This window comes from Passer domesticus, chromosome 6 (genome assembly GCF_036417665.1).
Source record: "Passer domesticus isolate bPasDom1 chromosome 6, bPasDom1.hap1, whole genome shotgun sequence".
NCBI lineage: Eukaryota > Metazoa > Chordata > Aves > Passeriformes > Passeridae > Passer > Passer domesticus.
The window spans coordinates 55,729,505-55,753,413 of record NC_087479.1 but is presented as its reverse complement, the minus strand read 5'-3'; the positions used below and the strand labels follow the sequence as shown (position 1 = coordinate 55,753,413).

General features: G+C 39.7%; 1 long non-coding RNA gene across 3 annotated transcripts in view; it reads left to right on the top strand.

Moving 5' to 3' along the window:
- Positions 1 to 939: 939 nt before the first annotated feature.
- Positions 940 to 23,909, top strand: part of LOC135303800 (uncharacterized) — a 58,700-nt gene continuing 35,730 nt past the window's right edge. For 2 of the 3 annotated variants that reach the window (XR_010365182.1, XR_010365180.1), the window contains exon 1: positions 940 to 1,234. This is a non-coding gene — a long non-coding RNA (uncharacterized LOC135303800). Of the gene's footprint in view, positions 1,235 to 5,916; positions 6,034 to 23,909 lie in introns of all 3 variants that reach the window. The other variant, XR_010365181.1, reaches the window with a different exon arrangement.

Here is a 23,909-nt window from a genome sequence, read left to right as displayed (position 1 = left end):
GTTTTAGTTGTGAACACAAGACTCTGCTCATTAGAGAAGCAGGGATATCAAAACAGCACTTTGAAATAATTTTGGATTAAACATCCATGGAATGTACTAGCTCTACATAAATAACACTAGTGGCATTATTCGTCCTGGCTTTATTTCTTAGCAAGAAATTATCTCTTGAACTCTGTAACCAGGAAGGACTAAAAGGCATTAGGGTAGAAGTGGCTGAACTGCAAAAGGCAAGAGAATTCTTTAAAAAGAAGCTGGCAGCGCTGTGAGAATGGTAACACAGTTTGTGGTGACCCTGAGTGTAATATTTGTGAATTGATAACTTGCATGTAAATCTTTTGAAGTATTTTAGAACGGCAGCTACAGCTGCTTGTGTTTGAGTCTTCTCAGCTCCCCAATCAACCTGGCATCTTTCTGAGACAAGAGATTGCTGAAGGATTTGTGGCGCTGTGAACAACACTCCAGCTCTTCAGTAAAATAGTGCAGACTGAGGTTTCCTCACAGATTTGGGCTGTTGTTGTGCTATTGGAAACCCTGATTCTGAGCGGGATGTAAAATGGAACTCCTGAGCTGGTTTTGATTCAACTGCAAGGCTGGGGAGAAATCCTGCTGCTCACCTCTGTGATAGGAAGTAAATGATCCCTCTATGATTCTGATAATTTGGAGCTGCACCTCATAGAAATAGGTACCTGATAGCTGGACCTAGTCACTAAATCAGTTTTCTAAGGAGTCTTCAGTATGTAGGAAAAAATAAAAATAGCAGGATTATGTGGGGTGGAGACTGTGGGAGGATGGACTGTTGGAGAATAGAGATAGTGCTGAAGGCAATCTCACCCCTGAGGAGTTGCAGCTGTACTGATCACCAAAAAGTAGGAACAGCCCTGCACTTAATAGGCCACAGCTACGTCCAATAAGTGTTATAAAAGAGTGGGTTATCTGGTCAAGAGGAGAGGTGGAGGTTGTGCTGTGAGGAGTAGTAATGGGCAGGTGGTCGTGCAAGGGACAGGAAGGAGCCAGTGTTGTGAGGAGCTGCCTGTAGGAATTCACAGAGAGCAGGTATGAAAGCTTTCCAGTAAGATAATAAACTGGTGCCAAGCACTGACATCAGCAATTGGTGGCCTGTATGGGGATGAGTCCTGACAGAGAGGATGAAGAGGATGCAGTTCAGTATGACACAACCACAAACTGGAAATGGTGGACTCTTATGTTTCTGCACAGCTACAGGTGCTGATTATGGGTATGGATACTTTTCTCTGCCTTTTCTTTTTTCATTCAAGGCTTTGTTGTTCCTGTATTTGAATTTTGGGGGTTTCTTTTTATACTGGAGGACCTTATTTTTGTGCTGTGTAATGTCTAGGATTTCCTCAAAATTCTGCTCAGAATGACTCCAGCAACCTGCTTTTTTCTGAAGTGTGGCCAGCCCTGCTTCAGTGACTTGTTTGCTAATGGCAATTCTCAGGGAGCAGCTAACAGCTTACAAGAAATTAATCACCTTGTTCTTGATATTCAAGCAAGGTTTTCTATTTTCACGAGTTGGAAGAATGAAGGAAGTCAGTTATTGCCCTTATAATAATTTTTAGAGTTACAAGTGCTGAAAATAGCCAGTCAGGAGAAAAGGACTCATAAGGGTGTTGTTGAAGTTGTCCCCCTGCTGTATAACTTACAAGTTAATCAGTGTTTCAGAGTTCAAAAGAGAGGAAGGTCAACATGGATTCTGATAAACTTTATCTTGCGTCAGTAACTTCAGAGGCTGGAGAGGGAGAATGTGAACCAATTCCCCAAAAAGTCAGGTGAGGGGATGCAGATCCTCTGGACCCCTGGCTAGAAAGCTGCAGTGGGTCACTTAGAAACAAAAAACATTGCCCAGGGCTGTAGCACAGACTGTGTATTTTATTTTTATCCTTGTTTTCATTTCCAGTGTGATTTCCTCTTTCATTTTTGTGGGCAGCCTCTAGAAGATAAAACACGTGTGGCCCCACACACAATAGTGAGAGCAAAGCTTTTGAGGTAACTTCAGAACTAAGAAAGACTTTTGAATATTTAAGTGGCTTGCCTAATTCCAATGAACTAAGCACCATGGCAGAAACAAAAACTGGTGAAATTCAAGGCCCATTAAAGCCAGAGGAATTTTCCCAGGCTTTTGCTTTCTCCGCTCACAAATATTCCACCTTACTTGATTTATAGTGTTGAGATTCTGTTCCTGATTTGCTCTTGGTTCAGAATATGGTATGCAGCAGAGCAAAAAGATTCTGTCCTAGCAGGGAAGCAAAGTCTCCGGGCATCAGAGGAGATCATGACTGAGAAGTGGTTTTTAGATGCAGCAGGAATGGAGCATTTTAAAGGCCTTTTTCAACCTTAAGGGTTCTAGGATTTTGCAAATAGATGCATCTGGAGATGCTGCAAGCAAAGCCTTCCGTTACTTGGAAAAGAGACCTTCAGAAAAATATGATCTGCTGGAGTTTGGACATTCAGTGCTGGAAGTTGTCTTGACAACAAATGTATTTCCCAAATGATTTTTAACTTTTTTTTCTAGCAGGAAATATAGTTGATACAAAGTCAGAATGATGTCAGAAAATGTGGAATGTCTGCTAGTTAACCCAGAGTTAAGAGATTTGATATTCGGTCAGAAAGATGGCTATATGTAATAGAGACCTCCTTGGGCTGGGAGTGAGGGAGATGAGTCTAGGAGATTGGTTTTGGGGACATAAATACATTCTAAAAAGATTTCTTCTTTTTATTTTTTTGGCCACATATGGAAGAAAATGCAGTTCATTAAAGATATTGACATTGGCCTCTTCTGTTGGAGGTACTGGCAAATCTGTCTTCATATTTATACTGTACATCTCCAGGTTTCCCATCACATTTTTTTCAGAACTGTATATTTTCCAGCTAAATGTACATGATCAGATAATTGCTGAAATAATCCAAAACAGATTTTGCAAGGCAAATGCATTAGTTAGGATTTTAAATGCGCTTACCCCTTAGTAAATAACTGTCTCGTAGAAAAACATTGGCTTTGTTTCAGTAACTCGAGATGGATTTATTCCAGTTAAGGTGGGTATTGCTGTACTTTGGCTTGCTCTTCTGGAGATAGTATGGTCAAAAATAGGTTTTTTTTTTCTTTTTTAATGCCTACTGGAAAATGTGTTAACTTTTCATTAGGATGAAAAAAAATGTCCAACTCTAGCTGAACTCATTCACAGTCGCTTCTTGAAAATTTGTCTAAATAGGAAAAAAGTCTTCTCAAGTATGAATTTTAGATTGCTGTCAGCATTGTAGATAACATTTGCTCAGGGCTTGTTTCACCTGTTGCGATGTGGAGTTACTGGGCTGTTTTTGTATGACTGCCTTCAGGAGATGATGTCTCCAAAGCTGTGTCTTGTCCATTTGTGCAGCAGGGGTAGGCTGATCTGGGCAGAGCACAGTGTATTTAATATAATGCTGATCCTCTTCTATATAGCACTGTGAAAAAGAGGGATCTTTAGACCAATTTACTGGGCACGCTTTCCTGCAGAACTCCTGAAACAACCCTTCTCCCTGAGCAGAAGCAGTCATTGCATTGTGGAGATTCTCCAGGCTCCTCTCTAGCCTCCCTTGCATAGAGCTCTTCCTGTGCAGAGTTCCATCGCTCCAGCCTGGAGTGGGTGATGGAGCAGCTTGAGGTGAGCACCAGGGCCTCTTCCCAGCAGCTACTGGGCTGAGCCATGCTGGGGGCTGTGCTTGATGCTTTGTGGATGCTTTTGACACCGTGTGTGCAGCAGGGTGAAGTTCCTTGAGTTATGTCTATGGCAGCTGGATTTATCTTATAGCAGTGGGTAAATAAACCTCAGGTAGATCCTTCTGGTCAGGAGAGGATTTGAAAGAGGATCCCAACTCAGTTTTTCTCCCTGGTACACTTTAAGGCTACCATAATCTCCAGAGAAGGCTGTTCTACCTGCAAGATATTTTGTCTGGTTCTCAAATTCCTTCTACAATCCTCTTGGCATTCCTGAAGCCGTGAAGTGTATTTTCCCCCTCTATTTCCTTCTGTAGGCAAAAATCAGGGCCAGCCCTACCAGTAGGGGTCAGGGAATGCCTGAACTAATCCTGCCTTCAGCACACAAGGAATGGTGGTGGTGGAACAAAACTTGAGATGCCTAAACCTGCAACCTTTTTTTTTTTTTTTGCACAGAAATGGAGAGTATTTGTTGGATTAAGGTTTTTTTTGGGTTTTTTTTTGACTTAGGGTAACTGAGAGGCACTTTAAAAACTTTTATTCCATTTTCAGTCTCATGTGAAGGGTGAGACAATACAGATGTTATAATTCATGCCATTACAATCAGAGTTAACTATTTCTTAATTACAATACACTATAAGCATTTCTTGACCTATCAGCTTTTGCCACACCATGTTGTAAATGCCTTAAAGCTAATAATCTAAAATTACCCCTCATGGGTCTAACTACAATGCATTTTTCATAGTTCTATTTCTCTAAAGTATCCGGACTTTTTTGCAGGGCCATCTTTGAAACTTGTTCCTTGTTCAATTTCTCTCTCAACAATGTCTGTCCTATTCCATGGCATTTCTAAGTCAGCATTTCTTATCTCAAAGTATGCATGAGCCTTCTGTCAGGTTTTGAGAATTTTCTGTAAATTCATTTCCCACATGTTTTCTTAAGATGCCGTGTAATTCAGCACTTGCATGGGCTATACACAAAAATATTTAAATTCCTGTCTGTCTTTAATACAGGTGCCTCAAGAACACAGAGCCCCAGGGTTTATAACGTGTGAAGTGGTCTTTGGTTTTCTTTAAGAATCAGTACCAACCAAGCCTCTGCTTAGGTTTAATTCCACATGTTGCATGGCTGTGGACACATACGCAGTGCTGAGTGCATGTCATGTCTCCCCAGTAAAGAAACAAATTTTGCTCCACCCACTAATTTTTAAGAGACAATTTACATTCTGTAAACACGTCCACCTCTCAAAATGAGTCTTGAGATTCAAACTGTTTCCCTGTTGGATGTCAAGAAGTGTGCCTAGGACATGCAGCAAATGCATTCCATTGCTGCCACGTCATCATCTCGTGTTCCCTCTTGGAATTGGAGCTGCGTTATGGACGGTTCCATCTCCTCAACCTGCACTGGCATCTCAGATGGAATGCAGATTTCCTGGGAGTTACACAGCCCTGTGCAGAGGTGCAATAAATCTTTAAACATGATTAAGCTTGGATATATGTGCACACACATACAAGTTCATACAGTGTAGCAGGTTATCAATCATTATCTCTCTTTGCTGGACTGCTTTTATTTTTTCTTTCCTTTCTGCTTTTTCCTTTTCTCTTTTTTTTTTTTAGCCTTTTTTTAGACTTCCCTCAGGAATTGCTCTTGAAGGTATTTTGATTAGTTGTGTAATTGGCTGCTTGTACAGTTAAAAGCAAACTTTCAGGTCACATATTGTATGTTTACTCTTCAGCTTAGGAGAGCTTCATTCAGAAGAAATTGCTATTGTTTCTTTGCCTTCCCATGGGAAAGCTTTAGTTTTGGAAACCATTCAACAAATGTAAGGTATGCAAAGAATACTGTAAAGTCAGTTCTTGACTTTGCCAACATTTTTTTTCCAGCCTGTAGTTACCAATTGCTTTCTTCTGTATAAAGACAGAGGTTTTTCCTATGCTACCATGGACTGAGCTTTGATTTCTTGATGATGAATCAAGAGCTGATAAATTGTCAGTGTTCTCTTTCCTACCCCCCCTGCCCCACATTGCAGGAACTTCTACAAGGATGGAATGGCTCACCTTAACTGATTCTGAGTCATTGCCTCAGCCATTATTGAGAAAAAGTGACTATCAGTGGTAGCATTATCTGAACTGATAGATTTTTATGATCAAATCTGCTCATATCTGTTTTACTTCTGGTGAAATGAATATATATTTCAACTGCAGATAACTCCTTAAGACTGGGAATTCATTGGAGACCTGAAGATGCTCATGTCATGAAATACTTAACACTGGTTTTCATCAGGAAAATGTTCTTTAGTTGTCTGGCCTACACTGAATTAGGTATGCGTCATATCGTAATAATCACTTTGATTATAGATTTATATATATATAAAATATCCAGCTATACTGAGCCAGAAATGCATTGAATGTATCCCCATCCTAAAGTCTTTCAGAGGAACCAAAGGATTAATCTAGTTTGTGAAATCTGACACTTCCGTTCAAGTGGATATATAAACTCGGTTTGTTATGGTTCTAGGGTGAATTTATCAATTATTTTATCTTGTGTTATTATGGTGATAAGGTAGTTCCTAATAAAAATTCTGAATGTAGTTTGTGAAGATAATTTTTGAACACTTAAACCATGGAGAGATGCACTTTTCACCTGAACATGGTAGATATTTTTTTAGTCATCTCTTATGTTAGATATGTGGGGAGGACTTGATTTTTAACTGACAAGAGAGGAATTCCCAGTAAAATGCAACAACTTACTTATGTAGTTTTATAAAATTAATGAATGGTGATATCAGCTTGTCTTTTTGGTAAATATCAGTCTTCTAAAATCCAGCTGTGCTGTCTTCTAAATGGCACAGTGGAAAAGCAACAGAAACTTCCAATTGTTGCATTGATTGATAGAATGAAAATCACTCAATGACTTCGTTACTCTATTATAAACCATAGCATGAAAATAAGTTTGATGTTTGCATCTCCTGTTGTAAAACAAAAAAATCCATCGTTATACCTTGCCTGTTGACATAATTGCAGTGTGACTTTAAAAAAACCCCTTAAAAGCAACAGGTAACACTTCCTAACCTTGATGGTTTGGCTGAGAGAGTCTGTCATGAGGAAGCACTTGGGCACCACAGTTACATAAAGTCTTTTCTATTTAAAGTCTTGATGCTCAGCATAACTGTCATGCGTGGGATGACCTTTCCTTCTGTTGCTGTATCCCAGCAGCTGAACTTTGGCAGATTGCAAGGGACACCTCTGCTTGCTTGGTGATTCACCTTTTCTTCTTTGATGTACTAGGAAAAAAAAAAAGTCTCTCTGAGAAGAGCTGCCCAAACTCTCAGGAAGCATATTTGTGTCTGGGTGATCACAATTCAAATCATTATTGGCATTGTTGGAGCTGAATGGAATACAGCATCCAGCTTGTTCCACGATTCATCTTCTTTTTGGCTTTTTGTCACTGAACACACGGTTTGATGGACTCCCTTGCCATGCATGATTTTATTCTGTGTCTAAAACTAATAGCAGTTTGGAGTTAAAAGGGAAGAATTGCAGCATTATTGAAAGCACTGTTCTCGACTTGGGCTGATCTGACCTGGCTTAGCTCAGAAGGAAATCTAACAGGACCTTCTCCTGGGAATGCAAAGCCATTGCATCTGTCATTGTCCTGAAAGCTTCTGCTTATGCTGAGTGGAAGACTTTACAGCCCTGTGGCTTGGAAAGAACAGGATAGGGTTAGCTGGGGGCAGGTCGGGTCTGCGCCAGCCAGGTTAGGGTGTCTCTATTTAATAAGGCACACATAGCCCCAGAGCAGGTTTGGGGGTGGGGATGAGTTACAGGGCTGCCAGGGAGCTGGGTGGCTTCCTCCTCCAGTACCTCTGCTGATGCCTGGGGTTTGCATTGTTCCTGGCCTGAGTTGTGCAGCCACACTGAAGCACCTGGGGCCATCCTTATCGCTGGGACAGAGGGAACTGCAAGCCCCAGGGGAAGTAAAGCACAAGGATAATGAAGGTGTGGGTGTTTGTATTTATAAAGCAGGGGCTCCATATCAAATGACCCCAGGGCGAAGCTAACCATTCCCAGGCAAAGGTGTGGTGGGAAACTCAGATAAAGGTTTGTACATGGCTTGCAGGGAGAATAACTTAGTGTGAAATCGAGTTTATTTAAACTCTTCAGAGTCTTGCAGCACATAGTGCTGTGGCAGACGCTCATCTCTACAAACAAGGACTGGAACTGTCAGGGAAAAAGGTACTCTATGCAGCAGAGGCTATGAGAATTATGTGGGCATGTACATGTCACTTCTTCAAGAGAATGCTGGTTATGTTCTTTTCCTTCATTTCCTGCCAGCTTGTGTGTGTTTCAATTAGACCAAAGGATTTGTGTCTCCCGGCCTTTAAAACACATGCTTGGGGATTTGCTTGCAATATATTGATCTTCAGTGTCAGAGCCTGTGCCCCAAAAAAGAGAGCAATAAAAAATGAAGCCTTGAGATCAATTTTTGTGAGGGTCCATTTTAAGCACTGATTGAGGACATCCAGTTATTCTGAAGATACCCTTACTCTGAGGAAAAGAGACCAGACTGCCTCCTCTCACCCACTGTTCTTTTATAGAATACTTTGCTTTAATCATGACTTAAATAAATAAACAATTTATCTGTGAAACTCTCCAGATACTAAGAATCTCATTGTAATGCAGTAGTTTAGGAGGTGGAGCAAGAGCAATTGTTTCTCCTGCTTCCTATTAAACTAATTGTTACCAGTCCTCACAGGATCATATTATCCATAGGTGGGGCTGGGATAGAAGTGCCTGAAAGGGCTTCTTTGGCTATTGCATTTCCATTTTGACAAGTATAAAAACTGCTCATGCAGATCTGACCAGAGTCCTTTAAATCGATATCTTATCTCCAGGCCCCGAGATACCAACCAGAATGAAGTGCAGCAGGGTTATGAATGAAGTCACATAATGGATGTGGTTGTTTGAGTCTGAGAAATTATGTGAAGCTGCTGAACTGGAATTGCAATAATCCAGAATATGCATCGAGTTTCCTGGTGTCACTAACACTGAGGTTCATTGTATTTGGCTGCACACAGATTGGGTCAACAATTTTTATCTCTAGCGTAGTAGAAGCAACGCAGTGATCCATTGGCTTAGCAAAAAAATCATTTCTAAATTAAATCAAATACCAGTGGTTAGTGTGTAGGAAATGTTTTCTAGCAAATGGGAGGTCATAGTTCAATGCACTGGAATCAAGCAGAGAGGTGGAAACGAGCCTGATTTTCAGCAGAGCAGGTGACCACCAAGTCAGTGGTATTTGAGCTTGAGGTACATTTGATTCTTCCTTTTAAGTATATTTCATTGTAAATACAAAGTTATCAAGAAAACTGTGTGGATTTTAAAGAAGGCATATGTGTCCTTTTACAATGATGCTGTTTAAGGAGACGCAAATTCTAACTTTCATCCCATAATGTAAATATTTGAAGTAGATTGGTATCAACATGACAAAGTGGAATTTCTTTCCTACTTGCTGTCCATCATCCTCCCCTCCAGCATGCTGTGGGGCAGCAGCTCCTTTGCTGTTGTCCTAAGCAGAGCCATCATTGTTCTGAAGGTTAAAAATACAACCAGTGAAGCTTTGGTTGGGGTTTGCTGCGAGGCAGAGGTAGGATACCTACCACAGTCATTGCTGAGCAGGGTTGCAACAGGAAAACACGGGAAGTGAAGGTATTTAGCTGGGTCATGAGTGCACTAAATTTAGGGTCTGATGGGCTAGATGAGAGAATGAAAAGACCTGAGTGTTTTCATAACAGAATTGATGAATACACTGAGGAGCTCCAGTGTTTAGTAGCTGTGCCAGTCAAACCCTCAATTTTCTTTGCCTTTTTTTTTTTACAATGGACTGAAAATAATATCTTTTGTGGAATCTGACACATGAAGCACAAACATTTTGGTCATTGTTTTACCAGGAGGAAAAAAAAGCTAAAAATTTCTTTGAATGGAACTGATTTTATTTATTTATTGAGTCACTAGCCATACCAAAATACCAACATTTCATAAAACTCCATGACTTCATATAACTTCAGTATATTAGTGTGCTGTAAAAATTGAGCTGTTGAAGACACCTTCCCTAATACCTCCTAGGAAAACGTTGATGAGCTAATTGAAACTTACAGGAGTTAATGAAGATTCAGGCTTTGGTTTTAATCTATTCAAGTTGTCCAGCAGGAATTTAAATTGTTGAAATTCAAATATCTAAATTCCTGGGGTCTGAGATGTGTACACAAGTGGTGTGAAGAGGTGGAGCAGAGGTGTCCCCAGTGAAGTACACTGAGGCTGGTAGTGGAGAAGAAAAAGAGCATGGTAGGTGTTATAGTGAAACACTATTTCAGAATGTTCTCCTGAGTCCAGAAACAAGAAATATTAGAAATTTCATTTCTCAAAGTTTTCTATTTTTTTTTTGAACACACACACACACCTAGATCTGTCCTGTGGACTTCCCTAGGTTAAACAATGCTGTATGAAGAAATATCTCCTTTTATCAATCTTAGATTTGTCACCTGCAAGATTCCTTTGCTAGTTCTTGTATTGGTAGCTGCATGTAGTAATTTTTGCTGTTCATCTTTTGCATGCCCGTCAGGACCTTGGCGATCTTAACCACATATTCCTGATAAATCCCTGTTTTCCAAACTGAGCACTCTCAGACTATCTTGTTATTCATTGTGTGGAAGGTGGTCTATTCCTTTGACCATGATTATTACTCTTCTTTTTACATTTTATAAGATGGGGAAACCAAAATTATGGTATTTGACCAGTGGGCACATGATGGGCTGTTTAACAGGGAATGTTCTTCCTTTCCTGTCTGATTCCTGGCAGTATCTGCTGCTGATTTGTTTTCTGACTGTAGTGGTAGAATTCTAGTGCCTGTGTTAGGACTGATGTGCTGGGATGAATTCACTACCATGTGCTGAGTTATTTAGTAGGTTCTTCCTACTCTTTACCCTGAATAACCTTGTGCGTCTCTGTTTCCTAATCCAGTTTCCGCTGCTAATAACTCACACTCCTGCACTTGGCCAGGCTGCTTAGAAAAAGCACAAGTGCCATTGCAAACTTGCTGTTTCCTGTGCTGAGGGTGTTTGCCTGCAGCTAAAACAAATTCCTAAACCCGTGGGACTGATCTGTCATGCATCAAACATTGTGCTGCTTTCTCAGCTTTCCCTTCCTCTATTCCCTCCCTAGCTCTGCTCATTCCCTAGAGCAGGGAACTTTTATTATTATTTTGTGTAGCCACAAAATAATCAAGTAAAATGTAAATTGAATGGGTAATTAAGATGGGCTAACGTAATCCTGTTATGTGGTACTAAAATGAATGAATCTTCTGTAATTAAAAATGATGACAGGAACCCTGTATCTGTCCCGTCTACTTGCCAGCATTAGTTTTTGCACTTGCCAGTGTCATTCAGAATGCTGTGAGTAGAATAAATCATTGTCATCTCGGTCATCTTTGCTCAGGTTGGTACCAAAAGCCACTTTCACTGTGAATGTGGTTAATTGCCAAAGGGAACTGGCATGAACTTAAAAACTCGCTTTACATAATTCAGTGAATACCTATGCTAGCTACCGAGAGCTCTGCAGCAGCTTGGATATTAAAGGTTGTATTGTCCATGCAAATTTCATGGTGGAAAATAATTTCTTAATGATGAAATATCTGACAATTGTTCTTGCAATGTGCTTGTTACTCTTAAAGAAATGTCTTGCAAGCATCTTTCCTGCTCTTTATACATGAACACATAAATGCGCCTCACAGAAACAATTCTGAGATATAATTGTGTTCTATTAGTAACTCCATTAGATTTGCATCTCTTTGAGGGTAGACTTGCTCTGAAATGAAGAACTGCATGGAATTCACATTTATTCCTTCAGACAGCAAGAACTTTTTGAGACCACAAGGAAGGGAGAGAGTGTTACCTTAGCACACAGTTGCTCAGTTTCTCTCTCCTGATCCCCATCTCCCTCTTTCTCTCCCCTCCTGCAAGACCAGATTGTTCTCTGAAATATAACTGTGTGATTTTGCTGCGGGCAGCTGGTTGAGTTACAAGTAAATTGCTGCTTTCTCTCATACCTGTATTTCAGATGAGTTCACAGAGCAGACTAAGATAAACAATGGAGGCTATTAATGAGAGCCAGGAATGATGGTGAGGGGAAATCACACAGAAAGAAATGGTTGCTTTTCCCCTCCACCCCCACCTTATCTCTGTTACATCTTGTGATGGCCCAAAGATGTGCAAGAGACATAGCACTATGTAAGTGATGAGAATATTTTCTTAATATTGAGTGGACAGTAGTTATTTTGTTATTAAATATACTTATCGCAATGAATGCTTTCACATAAAAAGTTATCATTTGACCATCTTAGTCCTAGAGATCTCCATGAGCATGTATGCTTTTCAAATTATTTTTAGCCTTTTAGAAAGGGAATTGTTGGATTGATATCTAGGTTAAAGAAAAACAACCTTAAATATTTCCAACACTAGCCCAGAGTATTTTTTAATGGTCTTTAACTTTTCTTTACATAAGCACCCAATGCATATTGGTAAATTTAACTTTCTTATAATGTTAACTTAATCCCACAATTTTTTCCCTTGCTCCACTCTTCTGTCTGCAGCTCAGTCAGAATTAAGATTTTGATGTAGGTAATAATTTGAATTTGCTATTGAAATAGAACCTGGCACCTTGCAATGATCTCTTCCAGTGTAAGAAATTGATCTCATGGATTCCAGCATTAAAAAAAAAAAGCTTTAAAATATCAACTGTTTTATAGCAGTTTCCTACTGAGGATGAAAGATGTTTCCAAACATTAGTGAATTCTCACAAAGGTTCTGTAGGAGGGAAGTTATTTCAGTTATTGGAGCTGGCAGAGGAAACCTCTGGTGCAAACTGGAAGCACTTCCTTAACCTCTGTCTTGTGTAACACTCATGAATGGTCCTTCACCCAGCAGTTCCTTTTCTTAGATGCAAAATTTGAGATGATGAAAAAAAGTGCCTAAATGATAAGTATACGAGCAAATAATAATAATAATAATGTGCTGCAAGTTCAAGTTGATGGCAATTGTTGTGAGTTCAGACTGAACAATGCAAGTATATTTTATGAAGAAAACTGGAAACGTGTAATGATGAGGTGGAGCTTTTGACTAGCAGTGTCTTGAGCAAACTCCTTGCAGGATAAAATTGCAATGGACCAGCTGGAAGCTGTGATTAATAAACAGAAATATTTGTGCTGATATCCCAACTTTAGGGCACTACATATGAAAATGTCTTTGCTGCGGTGAAAATTGTATGGCACCAGGCTGCTCAGACTAATTATGAACATTTGGAGCTGAAGAAAGTGACAGAGTTTTCAATGACAAATAAGATATGTGTTCTTAATTTGAGAGGATAATCACTTTCCACTTATGGGGTTTTTTAAATTTTGAATTATTCTGTGAAAGGAGAAAAATAGATTAATCAAATATTGTAACCTAAACCAAATCTAAAAATCCCTACTGACCTAGAAGTTCTAATTGTCAAAAGAATTGCTGTTTGATTTCAGTATGTATTGTGTTAATGAAATCTCCAGAAACTATAACCTAAGATGTTTGCTTTTGTCCTCATTTCCCTCTCACTAGTACACCCCTGTGACTAAAAATGATGTGATTTATAGTTTTCCTGCTACCTGCCTGGTGGCAGCAGGAGTGCAGTTCATGAATTTAAACTTGCACATGGCCTCTCCTTTGCTGCAGCTCATAGTCCTATTTATTGTAGCTCCTGTTTTGGGGGAAGCAGAATGAAAACCTCGACAGTGTGTCTGCTTGCAAAGGCCTGCCAGAGGCAGGAGGGACACCAGCAAAATCAGCTTTATAAGCCCAACATAGGCGAGTAGCAAACTGGGAAAAGTCCCTTCTGCCCAGGATCCAGGTGGAAGAGCTTTGTCATATGTGGCAGGCGGAATGGAGTGGTCAGTGCAGGCTGCTTTTGTCCATGCAGAGCCTGTGCATGTGGAAAGGGCCCCTTGCTTCCCTGTAGGGACTTATTGAAATGAAACTTAGAGGTAATAGTTTCCAGTCATAAAGGAGCCTTACATTCAAATCAGTTTTTCTAGTCTGTGTTGCAGTAGTTGAGGTTTATTCATGCTGCTCTTCAGTCACCCAGAGGAATGAGATGTTTGTAGCCAATATTTTACTGCAGTTATGTATCTGCTTTTTGTGCTCCTTATTTTTGATGAAATTTTTCATGAATATATTGAAAAAAAATCCTGCATCAATCATTTTCCCTTTGAGTTTCTCAATTCTTGGTCTAACAATGATAATTCCAAACATTGTATTGATGTTTGTGAGTAGATTCTGAATACTCTGAACAACATGCCTCCTACTTCAAAGAGTTCATGAATTAGAAGACCAAAAGTCAGTGACAGCTGAGAAGGGCAGAGCAGGAAGGATTTGCTCCGATTCTGAACAGTGAAAATTTGTCTTGCAAGGCCATAAAGCAGGGGTAGCACGCCAGTTGCACTCCTTGACGATAAATTAGAAACAACTCATGAGACTGAGAGTTTATTTTAAAGGAAGTAGAGTTTTTTGGGTTTTTTTTTTGTTCCTCAGTATAGATTTGGAGATGTTCATATGGTTAATACAAATTTAGTATTTTGAGAGGTTTATTTTGAAGGGGTTTTCATGTATGTGTCTGTTTTTCACTCAGATTGAGTTTCTTGTGAAGTTGCATGGTTGTATGTACTTGACTTCATTACAGAATCAAACAGAAAGTAGATCTTTATGAAAAAAAATGCAGAAAGTTAAAACTAATGTCTGGCCCTAATATTGGAAGATGAATATGAAAATGCTGTCAGAATTCAAGAAGATACCTATGAAAATCTTTAATAGAAATGCTATTCATTGAATGCTACTTAAATTCAGCCTGTGAACCCACACAAAGACAAGTTCTGGAGCACAGATTGAACATTGGGATTTCTGGCTGGATTTTCAGACTCAAGGTCAAGCACTACTCTGGATTTCAGAGGCCTGGCAGGGAGAGCAGTGCAGTTTTGCTGTTAAGCATCTCTTGTGGCTGCATTGGATCTATCTGGAAGTTCTGCATAGCCACAGTGGGGCCTTAGGAAAAGCGATATGTCTTCATCACCTAAGGAAAACAAGTAAGGAAAAGCCTGTCCCTGTTAACATCTTTCCCATTCACTGATGTGTTTATTTTGTTATGTGTACAAGGAATCCCATTTAGCTTTCTGGCTATTGGGGATATGGTAAAAAGTTTCAGAGTGTGGAATTGTATTCCTTGGATAAAGTTCGCACCTCAAATAGACCTTAAAGAAGGCATAAAACCTGCTCTGGGCTCTCAGTTGGGAGTTAAGTGGAACTTAAATGTAGCATAGACCATAGATTGGCAGATAGTAATGAATTTCCTATATAGCAGTAGCTAATACGGAAATATGAATTCTTTACTTTGCACTCAAAGTACAATTTGGGATAATAATGGTAGGGATGACTATGGCATGTTTACCTGAAAATGGTGGGAAGGTATGGCATGAATAGCTGCCTGAAATGTGGCATTTTCATTTTCAGATGCTAGTTTTAACTCCTGCATCCCATGGGGCTTTCTATAAATAACACCAAAAATGTTCTTCAGTGCAAATAACAACAAAAATGTTTTTCAGTAATTTATATTTATATTTTTCTGAAAAGGTGAAGCCCACAGGTTCTACTTAGCTTACAGTTTCTTTAGGTGACTACAACAGCATGTGAAGCACAATAACACAAGCCAATAATTGAGGGAAAAGGTTACACCCTTTTAAGTTTTTTTGTTTGTTTGGGTTTTTTTTAACTGCAAACTCTTTCTGTAGCAAATGAAAACATTGTGAAGAATGATAATGGGTGTCCCCTTCCCTTTAAACTTCTTCCTGCAGAGGGGAAAGCATGAGTGACTTACAACGGCCTCTTCCTTCCCTACCTCTCTGGTCAGAGGTGAAATTCATCCTTGTTTGGGAGCACTCAGAGACCTGTCAAGGCTTTATTTCTGTGCATGAAGGTGAAATCACTCAGGCTTCTTTTCCCTCAGCATGAGGGATGAGCTGTGAGCATGGCAAACCACACGACCCCAGACCAGAGCTACAGAGAAACAGGAGACCACAGGGGCAAAGTGCTCTGAGGCTGCTTTTGAGCTTCACTCTTTCCAGTGGATTAAGTGAGTTGTTACCATGAGGTTATTGCAAAACCCTGTGAAATATTTTTGGTAGCTGGGTCTCTGGCACCAGGAGAGAATTCAGCTAATTTTTTCAAAATTCTGGCTCATGTTACAGTAGAATTGAGGATAAAATATCTATCTGTCCTTGCTTCTATTTTGCAAACCCCTGAACTATTTAGCTTGCCCACGCATTGTGGTCCAAAGCATTGTGTATTTTGGATTGTCTAAATTTTTATTTTGGCTTTTTAAAAGGTACACTATTTATATGATTTAGGATGCTTAGTGGCATGCATACTAATTGTAGAAAAATCCATCAGATATTACCCAGTAGACTAGACAGGCTCCTTCATGGCTGTTATGGTCCATCAGGTAAATACATACTTTGGAACATGTACTAATGTCAAAAACCATGAGTTATTTACCCAGGAGATGCTGTTCCAGCATGCTGGGCAAATGTGTATCTAGGGTGGGGTTTCTTCAACAGCTGATTCTTAAGCTTTTTTTTTTTTTTCAAACTGAGAAGGCCATATCAATTTTGAAACAGCTGTCATGACCATTTTTTGGAAAAGTACACACATTTTCAAAGCTAACACGTGCCAAGCTGTGTGCTGTTATTTATGTGCATTTATACAGCTCTGTAATGTTGCATATAATGGGCTCTGGAACCATTTTCCTAATAAGCCAATATATCCCTGTGGTACTTATGTAATGCTGGCTTTGTCTGGCTGGTAATGGAACAGATGGATTGTTGTTGCTCACACCCAAGCACTTGGGGTAGTCAGACCAGTGCCAGGTCTCCATGTTAATTCCTCAGTGTTGCCCAAGTCCTTCTAGGAGATCAGGAACATTATAAATGTGTAAAATATGTGTTTTCTCCACATTAACCACTTCATCCCTGCAGCTAAGGTACAGCTGCTTACTCTTCAGGTTGTTTTATACCTGAGTAATCTGGGGTATATGGAGAGAAGCAGTAACTTGTCAAAGTTTAACCAGTTGGTCCTGATGTGAGGACACAAAATTTTTTTTTCTAATAGTAAAACTTTCTGGGCTTTCTGTATATTTCTTCTCACTCCCTCTTGCTTTTCTAAATAAGGCAAGCAGATAAGGAGGCGACTTTTTGTTCTTGTTATTGATCAGAAAAGACTTTCTAAAAACATCAGCAACATAGGTGTGTGAACCACAGCATCATCTGAAACACTAAGGGTATAGCCCAATGCATTTGAACATGCCCTTAGGATTTGGATGTCTTCTATCTGAACATTTTTGACCTCCATTTCAAGATCGGATTTGTGGGGATGCAAGCACTCAAATTTAAGTATACAAGTTGAATTTAAGTGTGTGCGCCATAATCTTTTCTCTCTTTGATTTTGCAGTCATCTCCTACTCTGACTTTTCAAGGAGATGCATGCCAGGCAGGGCAGTGCAGGGAGGGAAAGGGGGTCCATGGCAATCTTTTCTGCAGGAGTGCCAACAGCATGGCTGTATTAAATGATACAGCACTAAAGCCAGAAGGCCATTAAAATGGTCTGAAAATGCCTCTGTTACACAGTTATCTTTATAACTTAGTCCTATCTGTAGATGGCAGGACTTTGGCTTTCATTCACGTGCCAACCATGTACTATAACAATTAAAATACTACACTCATAAAACCCTGGCTGCTGCGTGGGTGTGCGGCCTGATTGAAGCTCAGCAGATGAGATTGTGATCCTAGCCCCAGCTGCAAAAGGGGGGGGAAAAAAATCTGTGATATTTGGAGTAAAAACAGAGGCTGATGGTGGTGTTATGCTCCATGTTCAAAGTGTCATTGCTGGCTGGGGATTTACATTTTGCATGTTCACTGAGCGGCCTTTCTCCTGCGTGTCAGTTTGGACGACAATGCATTTTTTCATATGGGAGGAAGCAACAAAATAATAGAGAGAAATTAACCAATCAAAATCATGGTAAATAAAAGTCTCTCTTTCTCTCTTTCTTTCTTTTTAAGGCTCAAGAGGCAGCTGGCACTCTCAGGCTTTGTTATACTGAGGAAAGAGAACAGCAAAACTGCATGCAGTATAGAGTCAGTGTCATTGAAACTAATGGCATGAATGATCTCACACCATTGTAGTAAGACGGAGATTTACTGTGCTTAGTAGAGAACCCATATTATGGAGAAAAGCATCGATCTACTTCCACATTTTATTCACATGAACGACAAACAAGTTATTCACTACTATGCAGTCACATTCAATCCCTCAGTGTCTGAGTCACAATGCCTCCCACGTCCCTCACACTTTACAGCTGTGCAGAGCACCTAGCCAATAACTATTTGTCTCCACTTTGCAACTAACAGAAAAGGTTTATTAGCCCCTCTTACTTGACTGGTTTACAGTTTAGACTTGTGTTCGCTGGATAATTTTAGCCACAGTATTTGATTGCTACAATAACGTGTCCATTAATGCAATGTCCTCTCTCTCCCCCTCTTTTTCATGATGGGCATTAGGCAGGTGGAGAGAGAAGCTGTGGTTACATTGCCAGTTTCACTTTTTTGATCAGATTTTGACATTTCCGTGGCCTAGGTGTTCTGCTTCCAAGGAGTCAGTGCCTTTTTCCTATGCAAAGAGTACAAATAATAGTAGGCTAAAAAAATTAAGATAGGCAGGAAGAGAGATTAAGTGCAGTATGCATGCTTTGTTCTTTGTTTTTCTCTGTTTATTGACTAATGCCTCCTGATAGACTTTTTCCTTTGCTTTTAACTCTAACTTTGGTACTTTAATGGAGATATCATAGTGGTAACTATGAAAAAAAGAAGGAAAATACTGGCAAATAATTTCTCTTTCAGTGGGGAGAGACGAAATGATGGTGAAGAACAGTCCAAAAGCACACAGTATATTGCTTTAATTCCCTGCTTCTTTATGTTGCAGCACCTGAGCAAGCCCTCCTTAGCCATGAGAGGATGCTCTTGGTACACAAACTTTGGATGATTCAGAGTCCTTGCCACCATCATACTCATAATTTTCAATGTAGCCTTTGGGGCAGACTGAAGATCTGACAGGGAAACCTGTGTGCACTGTGCTACCACTCCTGACTATTCTAATGGCCTTCTGGGAAACGTGAGGTTGATTTTCTCATCTCCTTCCAACAGAAAAACTCATTTTTGAACCCTTCTTCATTATCATTGTAGCTCCACGTGTGTAGGACTCTGCACAGTCACCTTGTCTTTGTAAGTTTTGTTGCACACTCCTTAATTGCACATATTTTGTATGGTCTCAAAGATTGCAGAAAACTGTTGGTTCCCAAATTTAAGTCACATCAAATCTATAGCTACCTGTTATCATACAGTTTGTATCATTGATTCTTCACTCTTTTTCTTCATTTGTACTTCTTAGGGAGTAAAAACACATCAGCTTTTGAATTGCTAGTGCTTCATAATGTTAAATAATTTGTCCCAGAGGATCTGGTGGCCAGATCAGGAAAGGCATTTGTCTTTTAAATGCCTGCTCTCATTCTTAAAGGACACTCCCTTGAGTTTCTGCATCCCCTTGATATGAACTCTGAATATAGAGTGGAATAAATGGAAAAAATGCCTTAATATCCTCATTGCTCTAAGGAAGAATTAAATTCTGCATTTCTGAATTTATCTTTTTAATGAATATTTCTGGTTGCCTCTTACAACCTCCTTCTCAAAATGGCATCAAATAACTGCAAGACTTTGACTTTAAGAATACGAAACATTGTGTTTTAAGGTTGTCTTCCTGCTGGGACCTTAAGGCAGAAATTTCAGCATTAGCAAGACAGGCTGTTGAATTTCTTGCTCTTAAAATCTGCGAGCTTGGCTGATTTGAATTACAAGCAACACAATTTCAGGTCTTGGAAACCTTTGCAGTACATTGTGGTTGCAAATGGAGGGAGTGGGAAAGAATTTCCAGTGCCAGCTGATTGCACAATGACCTTATCAAATAATTTAGTAAAGGAAAATAACCCAAAAATAATTCCTGAGAACTGAGCTGTAGACACACAAAGTGCTTTAGGCTTGCCCTTCCTGGGGGAAAGGAGGCTTTGTCGTTTTAGATCTGCAGGGAGGCAGAAGTGTTGGAGCAGAACAGGCTCAAGAACCTAATTTTTGAGAGGATGCCCTCACACCTTCCCCCTGTGACTGAGGCAGGAGGAGTTGATTGGTGCATGGAGACCCTCCCTTTGCAGACACACTTTTTATGCACTTGAATATCATCTATCATTTGTGCCCACCTTGGAGATTTAGCTGGGAAATGTGTGACTTGTTTTCCTTTTTCCTGAGGCATAGTACATGGGATAAAATCCAAGCTGGTTTCCAAGCAAAGCCAAGCTGTGTGCAGGCTCCTGGGACGTGGCACAACGGGCATGTGTGGCAGAAAACATTTGCCTTCAATTCCACAGCAGCTTTTGGAGTTCTGGTTTCCCTGGCATTTTTATCTTTCCCTTGTCTCAGTTAATCTCTGTTATTGTCTATTACTAATTCCCATCCAAATGTAACATGGAAGTTGCAATCAGTTAACAATTTGGTCTCAATTATACAATTACTTTTCCTTCAGTTGTTCAGATGTTTTCTGTGATTTTTTGTTTTCCCATTTCCACACCTTGGAAATGAAGAAAGATAGGATTGGAAGAAACCTCAAAAGATCTTCTAATCTTTTCCTCTGCCCCAAGGTGGGATCAATTATATCTCTATCATTCCTGGCAGATGGTTGTCTCTTGCTTTTAAAGTCTTCCAGTGATGGTTATTCCACCATTTTTCCAAAGCATTAGCTCTTTATAACTTAGTCTGATGAAATGAAAAGTCCTTAAATGTCTGGTTTAGTTTTAAATCAGCACTGCAAAGGACTGGTTGTAAATGTGCTGTGGAATATGCCTTAAATTGGATATAAGTTGACTGTAACCTTTGGGTTTGTAACTGAAGTTAATCTTTGCAGGGGGCTTTATGTAAGACATAAATTAATTTTTAATGAACTCTGCTATCATGAATCTTTCACAGCTTTTGCAATTCTTTTAAACATGATAGTTCTTGCCATTTGGTTACAGAAATTAGTTTAATTATAAATTGCTGTCAAATGCATGATGAAACACAAATATGCATTCAGAAAATTTAAATGCAAATTCTTTTACATACTCAACACAAACAGATTCCTATTTGATAAATACTTGCTTACAGGAACTGCCAATTTTATAATTCTAGTCTTAATGAAAAAACTAGCATACCTGTATGTCAAGGGTTGGAATATTCTTAGCTTCTGTGTACTTTGTATGATTTCCATTTATATATAATTTGCTACTAGAAGTGTGCCATTGCTGCTGGACTGAAAATATACCCAGTGACATGAAAAAAAGCAACTGTTATAACATTAAGACCTGGAAATCTTCTGCAGCCACCATATGATATTTCTGATATTGAGGGTCTTTTGAATTTTTGAAAATGTTGGAAGGTTTTTGATGAAAGTGTATTAAAATTGTAACAGATCAGAAATTGGCCAGCCATTAAATAGGAAGTTCCTGGGGGGCATTGATACTGAAGAATTAAAGAAAATCCACATTGTGTGAAAATCTTAGACTTGGTAAGGAAGCTAACTAGAATTTGGGGCTTTATTTACAGCTTAATGTTATCCAAGATCCCTCTCTAATGAGGTGCTCAAATGTCCAAGATCTGTATGTATTCTTAAGATTTTATGAAGATTTTTATTGTCTCAGTTGCAAAAAATTATTAATAATGACTTCATCTTGTAAATGTGCATATTTGATTAAAGGTTTTCTTTTGTAGGTTGTTAGAGTTAGTTCCCATTTTCCATACCATTTCTCTTTCCTTTCCCTTCATTTTTTTTTCTTCTCCAGAAAGTGTTTACTCTCATTCTGCACTTGGAAGTGAGGATCAGGGCTGCCTTCCATCCACTACCTTGCTAATACTGGAGTTACCCAAGCCAGAGAGAGGATAGAAATTCTCTGGAAAATTGGGATATGCATAGGCTGGGTCAGGCAGTGTCTATAAAGCTTCTTTTGGATAACACCTCAGGTTTATTCCAGTGCCTGCTCATTGTCAGCTTGGGAGAGTTCAGGAGGTCACCTGAAATCCATCTCCTGTCTGCTGTTGTTCTCCCTCTCAGAACCCTGAGTGTGTTAATGGTTTCTCAGCAGCAGACGAAAGGAACAGGAGAGATAAGAGGGGCACAGGGATATTATTCAGCATGGCACTACACGTGTGACTTGTTTTCTCAGGCTATCACTTAGCACTCATACTGTGACACTGTGCAGGAGGGGGCTTTGGATGGGCAGTAACCAAGCAGCACCAGATTGGGGAGCAATGGGCACTTCAGTGTCTCTTGCATTTTTTGGGTTCGTGAGCCAGAACAGGCTCCTTTGGCTGCAGGGTGAGAATGGACCCTGAAAGTGTGGCTCCCCACTTACTCTTCTCCAGTCCTGTGTTTAATACCACTTCCAGCTAACCTTTAGAAAAATGCTTGCAGAGGAACAGGAAGAAGAGATTTTGCTAAGATACAAAATGCATTTGATGTGCTAAAAGAGTGAAAAACTCTACAAGCAGAGAGTGTTGACATATCTTATCTCAGTTGTCAGAAGTGGCTTGTGAAATCCAGTGAGATGAAATCCATGCTCTACATATGGACAGCACAGGCATTTCTTGAACTTATTCTAACTTCATTAGGCAGCCTTCATACTCACAGAAGGTGCCTGCTTTGACAAATGTAAGTAGGTTCTCCCTTGTCTTTTTTTCCTTTGTTATTTCTTTCCTAACACCCTCCCTGTTGTCCTGCTCTGCCTTCTGTCTGACAGCCTGATTTTGGTGCCTTTCAGTACCTGAAATGGTTATAAGCTAACGAGGAAAGTGGTGCCTTGTATATTCCATGTTTTGTTATTGTTTCTGACTATTTCCCTTAGAGAGTTGGGGAGTGCCTGAGCACAGAACACAACATCCTTTTCAAACAGTATTTAAGCAGTCAAAAGAACAGTGACTATAAGGAAAGGAGCACAGAAACTAACAAGAAAGTGTTAGGCATGGAAATGTGAAGTTACAGCAGTGCCAGTTAATGAGTTTCTAATAGGGAATGCAGATGCTATCCTGGAGAGCTCTGCCTGGAGGGAGTGCACGTCCTAATATGCATCAGCAACTTCATGAAAGAAGATGCAGGAACATTTTTGTGACAAATGGATTGTTAAACCTGGTGCCACCGGTAGAGAGACAGAGAGCTCCTTTCCCTCCATCATTTAATTAAAAATGTTCTGCTTGAGTAGTCTCTTCTATATGGGAAGTTTGTTCTCCACGGGCTGTTTGTGCTGTGGGCTGTGAGATGTAAGATATTGGCCCCAGTGCATGTGATAACATTGCATCAACAAGGAGCCTGTTCTCTGGTGTGCCCAGGCAGATCTTTCATTCAGGACAAAGGAAGTGTGGTTTGTGTTAAAGATATAGTTCAACTTTCATAATGAAACAAGTTGTGAATGATGAATGAAAGGACTTATTGAGCTGAAAGTACACACACCAGATTGAGCAATCTTGATCTTTGTGCAACAATCAGCTGAGTAAGAGAAAGCAGGGACTGAATTTTTGACTCCCTCAGTTTGACCTTAATTTGGTACTTTTTTTAGCTGCAAATTAACACATCCAATTGTCAGGCAAATGATTGTTGAAATGTTTTGCCTGTTACTTGGTGGTGCAAAAAAGATAGTTATGCAAATTGCACTCACAAAAGGGTAGGCCAGTCCTCTGACAAGACAAGCAATAAAGTCCAGTTGTACGAATTGTTATGCAATCAACATAGGCAGTTATTAAAATTGTTCATTCAGAGGGAGAGATACCATACTCCCTGGCCGATTCTGAGCCATTTGTCCTCCTCTTTCATACCCTCCCCTCTTTATTTTTTGTTATTTTTGCTGCAAAACCAAACACTGCCTTTTTCATAGATTATTCACCATGAAGAAATGCCTTGATTGGAGCTCAAACTGAATCAGATTTTAATTTGCAAGGAGTGTTT